Source organism: Petaurus breviceps, unplaced genomic scaffold (assembly GCF_028583685.1).
Source record: "Petaurus breviceps papuanus isolate PSGF00001 unplaced genomic scaffold, PetGlider_PUasm1.0 91133, whole genome shotgun sequence".
Lineage (NCBI taxonomy): Eukaryota > Metazoa > Chordata > Mammalia > Diprotodontia > Petauridae > Petaurus > Petaurus breviceps.
In genome coordinates, this window is record NW_027187419.1 from 39,095,368 (window position 1) to 39,101,367 (window position 6,000).

At 41.5% G+C, this 6,000-nt stretch overlaps 1 protein-coding gene across 5 annotated transcripts in view; it reads right to left on the reverse strand.

Annotated features, from left to right (window-relative positions):
* CDON (cell adhesion associated, oncogene regulated) overlaps positions 1–4,254 on the reverse strand; it is a 191,209-nt gene extending 186,955 nt beyond the window's left edge. For all 5 annotated transcript variants that reach the window (XM_069079832.1, XM_069079831.1, XM_069079835.1 and 2 more), the window contains exon 1: positions 4,065–4,254. The gene's annotated coding sequence lies outside the window, so the exon portion shown is untranslated. The remainder of the gene's footprint in view (positions 1–4,064) is intronic.
* Between the last annotated feature and the right edge of the window lie 1,746 nt (positions 4,255–6,000).

A 6,000-nucleotide genomic window follows, 5' to 3' on the forward strand; every position in this document is an offset into this window, starting at 1 on the left:
GAGAATCAGGAGAGTCTAGGAGTGCCTCTATGTGGAAGAAAGAGGAGGAGGAAGAAAAAGTGAAGGAGGAGAAAAAGAGGAAAAGGAGAAGTATCAAAAGAGAAGGAGAAAAAGAGGAACAGGAGGAGGAGAAAAAGGAGAAAAAAAGAGGAGGAGAAGAAGTACTAAGAGAGAAAGGAAGGAATAGCATACCCTTCTGCTCCTATGACCTCCAAGAAAGGAAAGAGAAAGAGAGAGAGAGAGAGAGAGAGAGCAGGACCCTCAGGGACTGTTCTGATCTCTACTTCTGCTTTAGTTAGGTCATGTGTTCATAATCATTTCCCTTCCTCCTCCTTGATTCCTTCTCCCTAAGGGTTGAAGAAAACATTGATTCATTCAGTAAACTTTTATTAAACATCTACTATGTATTAGGTGCTGGGGATATAAAACAGAAATGAAACAGTCCCTGCCCTCAAAGAGCTTACATTTTTTTTGGATGGGGGGAGGGGTAACAACATAAACACGGATAAGTAAAAACAAAATACATTCAAAGTGGGGAAGGGAAAGGCACTTGCAGGATGGAGCTTCTGTAGGAAGGGGAACTTCACATGAAGAAGCTGGAAATTCTCAGAAGTGAAGATGAGGAGGGAGTGCATTCCAGGAAGGAGAGGATCACATTTGCAAAAAGCATGGAGACAGGAGATGGAAAGTGTATATGAAACATTAAGTGAGCAGTCTCTTACCTTTTGTACTCCAAACTTTGAGGAGCAGTGTATGTGGAATTCCCCCCATTCAAATTTTTGGGGAACAAGTTAGTTTTGAATTACAAGAGAAAACCATCTCCTCAAACTAGTCATTACGACTTTGGGACCACCTATTTTTATTCATGGATGCTAGTCCTACAGGGGTGGGGTCTTATGCCCTTATTCCAAAAAGCTAAAAGTAACTGAAAGTCCTCATCCACATTACCTTTGTGACTTTTAGCAAACCACTTAGCTTCCTTGGGTCTCAGTTTCCTCACCTGTAAAATTAAGGGACTAAACTAGATAGACTATGAGGTTTCTTCCAGTTCAGATCTATGGCCCTATGATCACTGTGATATTGCTAGGGAAGGACAAGGTGGCAATGCCCTAATAGTAGGGAGCAGTTTTACAAAGGCATGAAATGAAGGCAGAGGAGTATAGTGTGAGTTCAGTTTAGCTGGAACATATGATGTGCATGCAATACCAACGTTACAGTTTTTAGAAGAGAAAGACCCAAGCCTTTGGGTTGTGGTGGCTGAAAATTAAACTCAGCATAACACTAAGGAAACTTCTTTCTAGAAGTATTCTATTCTGTTTAGTCAGAGTATATACTGTGGGACAGCAACAAGGGCTATCTGTGTGAAAAGGACTCTTTGAAGTAGAAGAGGTATGGTAGGTAGGAGTGCTCAGATAAGGTCAAGTACAGCAGACCAAGAAAATGCCACTCTCTCCTCAGGGTTCAGGAATTTGGACCAATACACTTGTCCTTTCTTCATCCTGTGATATGGTTACAGCTATGGCTGGAAGGGAGGACTCTAAACTCACTTTTCATTCTGAGCCCCCTAGCATTGTTTCTTCCACTTCAGGAGAGAAAAGGACCCCCAAAGCTGCTCTGCCTACGGCCTAAAATGGAAGGATGCCTATTATTGGTGTGAGCAGAACCAAGTCTCATAAGCTTTCTGGGCCTCAGTTTCTTTATCTGTAAAGTGAGTGCATTAGAGAAGATAGCCTCTGAGTTCTAAATCTAGGAGCCTATGTTCTTAAGATGATAGAAGGAGGCCCAAGGGGTGATAGGACAGTAAAAAAGAGAATTGTCACCACGCCTACAATGACCACGTGGAAAGTAAAATGGACCTATTTTGATGAGTATGTTGTTTCTTTGGTGCAGACAGTTGTCTCCACAAATACTCATTGAAAAGCTTCCATGCCTGAGAGAGATATATTTTGGGGCATGGCAAATGTGGGGATATATTTTGCTGGACTATGCATGCTTATAGTGAGGGTTTTGCTTTTATTTGTTTATTTTGTTTTGATTCAATTGGAGAAGTAGAAAGAGGGACAGAATATAAATGCATTTTAAAATTTTGTTGTTATTTAATCATTTTCAGTCATGTCCAACTCTTTGTGACCCCATTTAGAGTTTTCTTGGTAGAGATACTAGAGTGCTTGCCATTTCCTTCTCCAGTTCATTTTTTACAGAGGAGGAAACTAAGGGAAACAGGGTTAAGTGACTTGCTCAGGGTCACACCATTGGTAAGTGTCTGAGACTAGATTTGAACTCAGGTCTTCCTGATTCCAGGTCCAGCATTCTACTTCTCCATTTAACTACCCCAAATTTTAAAAGAAATATTTTTAAATTTTCTATGCATGATGGATATTATCTTTCACTGTACTTAATTTTCACCCAATTTTTTTTTTAAGCAATTGGGGTTAAGTAACTTGCTCAAGGTTACATGGCCAGTTATTTCTGAGTGTGGTGCTAAGTATCTGAGCCCAGATTTGATCCCCAGGTCATCCCGACACTGGGGCCAGTGTTCTTACGCGCTGTGCTACCTGGCCACCCCTTACCCAATTTAAAAAAAATTTTCACTTAAAGTTTTGAGTTCCAAATTCTATCCCTCTCTCTCCTTCCCTTAACCCCTCCCTCAGACAATAAGCCATCAGATTATAGGTTATATATGTGCAATTATGTAAATTGTTTCCATATTAGTCATTTTGTATAAGAAGACTCCAATAAAAAAATGAAAGAAAGTGAAAAATAGCATGCTTTAGTCTATATTCAATCAATATCAATCTTTGTATGGAGGCAGATAATATGCTTCATCATTAGTCCTTTGGGGATTGTCTTGGATCATTGTATTGCTGAAAATAGCTGTCATTCACAGTTCTTCATCTAACAATATTGCTGCTACTGTATACAATGTTCTCCTGGTTCTGTTCACTTCTCTATGCCTCAGTTCATGTAAGTCTTTCCAGGTTTTTCTGAAATCATCCTGCTTGTCATTTCTTTTTTTTTTTCTTGCACATTACCTCTTAAAATTAAATTAAAATTAAAAATTGGGGTTAAGTAACTTGCCCAAGGTTACAGGGCTAGTTTTTTTGTGTGGGTGTTAAGTGTCTGAGGCCAGAACCGAACTTCCATCCTCCTGACTCTGGGGGCCTGCGCTTTACTCACTGTGCCACCTAGCTGCCCCTGGTTGTCATTTCTTATAGCACAATCATATTTCATTACAGTCATATACCACAGATTGTTTATCCATTCCCCAATTGATGGGCATCCCTTTGATTTCCGATTCTTAGCCACCACAAATATAGCTGCCATACATATTTTTGTACTAATAGGTCCTTTTCTCTTTTTTTAAAATTTCTTTGAGATATAGACCTAGCAGTGGTATTTATTGCTGAATAAAAGGGTCTGTATAGTTTTATAGTCCTTTTTACATAGTTCCAAATTGTGCTCCAGAAAGGTTGGATCAGTTCACAACTCCAACAACAGTGTATTAGCATCCCAGTTTTCCCTTATCCCCTCCAACATCCAACATTTTCCCTTTTTGTCATATTACTACTCTGATAGGTGTGAGGTGGTACCTCAGAGTTGTTTTCATTTGCATTTCAATATATTTAGAGTTCAAAATCATTTTGCTCACCTTTATCTTCCTCCTAATGTTTAAGAACTCTTGAGTCCCTGCTTTGTGTCCAGCACAGTCCTTTCATATTCGGTCAATCAATAACCATTTTTTGAGTGCCTGCTATGTGCCAGGCACTGTGCTAAGCAATGGGGACACAAAGGTAAAAGGTAAAAAAAGAAAGAAGGTAAAAGGTACCTGTGGGTGATAATAGGCTCCATGAAGGTACTGAATCTAAGTTATAAGAATGAGGACAAGTTCAACTCAGGGTTAGAGTAAGCAATTCATAAGATCACATTACCTTCCCAAACCTCTGCTCCTGCTTTTTATCACACCTAAAGTCTGATTCCCATTCTTTCCCCCTCTGAATCCTACTCACCCTTGAAAGCCCAATTCCCATCCCATCTCCTCAGCATTCTCATATATTCCTGTTTACCTCAGTTCATAATGACGTCTTCCTCCTCCAAGCTTCAACACTTATAGCCAGCACCACAAAAGTGTTTAATCAATGCTTTCTTCATCCTTTCTTGCACATTACCTCTTAAAATACCATTTCTGACGGCTAGATGCTAGGTTCTGGGTATTGGCTGCAGATTTACTCAGGCATATTATTTCCTGCCTTCATCCTAAAACAGACAACACAGAGGCAGATAGACATAAAGATCAAAGGAGGAGGAACAAGAGGGAATACACAAATAGACAAGATTAACTATCCCCATTGTATACATAAGAGGCTTCCCTAACACACAGTCAATTAGAAAGGTAAACTAAGCTACCACTAGCTGCTGACATCCCTCCAGGGCGCATCTGCACAGCTGTAGGATTGTGTTGGTGGGTATGGCTTCTCTGCAAGTGCCCTTAGATCTTTTCCAAGTGTTTTTTTTTTTCTTTCACTCAAACTCCCCCAACAAGACTCTGACCTCCTAGGAGAAAAAGACCACATTTCTTTCTTCTCCTGAGGCTTTCTTACAATGCCCCAAATAGGGCTCTGTATGAAGTGGACACTCATGACATTATACAGACCAAGCGCCAAAGTGGGCCTGGGCAGACCCTTCAGAGACCTCTCTTCTGGCCCCACAGCCCACTCCTTCCACACCTTCTCAATCCCTTGCACAGTGTTCTCTATAAACCCTGTGTTCAGTCATTTGCTCTGGCTTTTTTTAAACCCCTAAAAAAAAAATCCCTCCTACCCTCCCCCTATCCCAACTCCCCCCCAATATCTGACCCTGGTGCATTGGAATAATTTCTGAGGGAGAGAAGTGTTGTCCAGAATGCCTCTTACCCACCCTGCTCAGGAATGTGGTTACTGCACATTAAAACAGACCTGCAGGCGTCTGAAATGAGCCTGCAGTTGTGCCAGCAATGACCTCACCCTTCACAGCAGGCCTTTCACCTATTGAAAGGGGCTGCTCTGCACAGGATCACAATAGAACACCCCCTTTTGCTCTTCATGGATGGGGTGGGAGGAGTGTCCCTTGCTCAACCCTAGGCTGAGAGTCAGGCCCAGCTGTTCACTTCAGAAGTTCAGAGTGGATAGTGCCCACCTCCTCTGCTGGAGATAGATGGGCGACTCAGGAGAGAGGGCTTCGCTATAACCTGTCTTCCCACTGTCCCATACCCTCTGTAGGGAGTCTGCAGAGGCTAAGAAGGATCAGACTTCATTCCTCCTACAAGGAGAACCCTTGGCAGACTGGCCTATTCTCTTGGGTCTGGGAATAGAGGCTGGAAATCCTCACTTTGACAGCTGATTAATGTGTAGCTGAGTCCCTGTCTGGGTCTTAGGTCTTCCTCTAATTCAGTTTCTTTGCTGAATTCAAGAGTATCAAAGATTTGATGGAAACCCATCTCATTCACATGATTCTTCTCTCTTATTAGGGAAATACAAGAATCGAGGGTTGCCCCCATTCCTCACCTTTTCTGTCTTTGGCTCTGAACTCCATTGATAGCCCTAAATATTCCATCTGATTCTGTCTCTTTCCCTGTATATGAGATACAGACAAGGGATTAAACTAAATGGTCTGCTTTTAAAGTCCCTCCACTTTTATATAGTTCTGTGGAAAATAATGCATGCTCACTTGCATTTCATTTTGTATCTCATCAGCATGTAAACAGCATCAAAATGCAGACAAACTGCCATTGGATCTGGACATTGCTCCTTTCCCCTTAATGCCTCTAATTCCAATCCTTAGAGTCTGATGTTTGTTGATTTTCAATCCTTTCAGTTGTGTCCGACACTTTGTGACCCCATTTGGGGTTTCCATGGCAGATATACTGAAGTAGTTTGCTGTTTCCTTCTCCAGCTCATTTTACAGCTGAGGAAACTGGGACAAACAGGGTTAAGTGACTTGCCCAGGGTCATACAGCTAATAAGT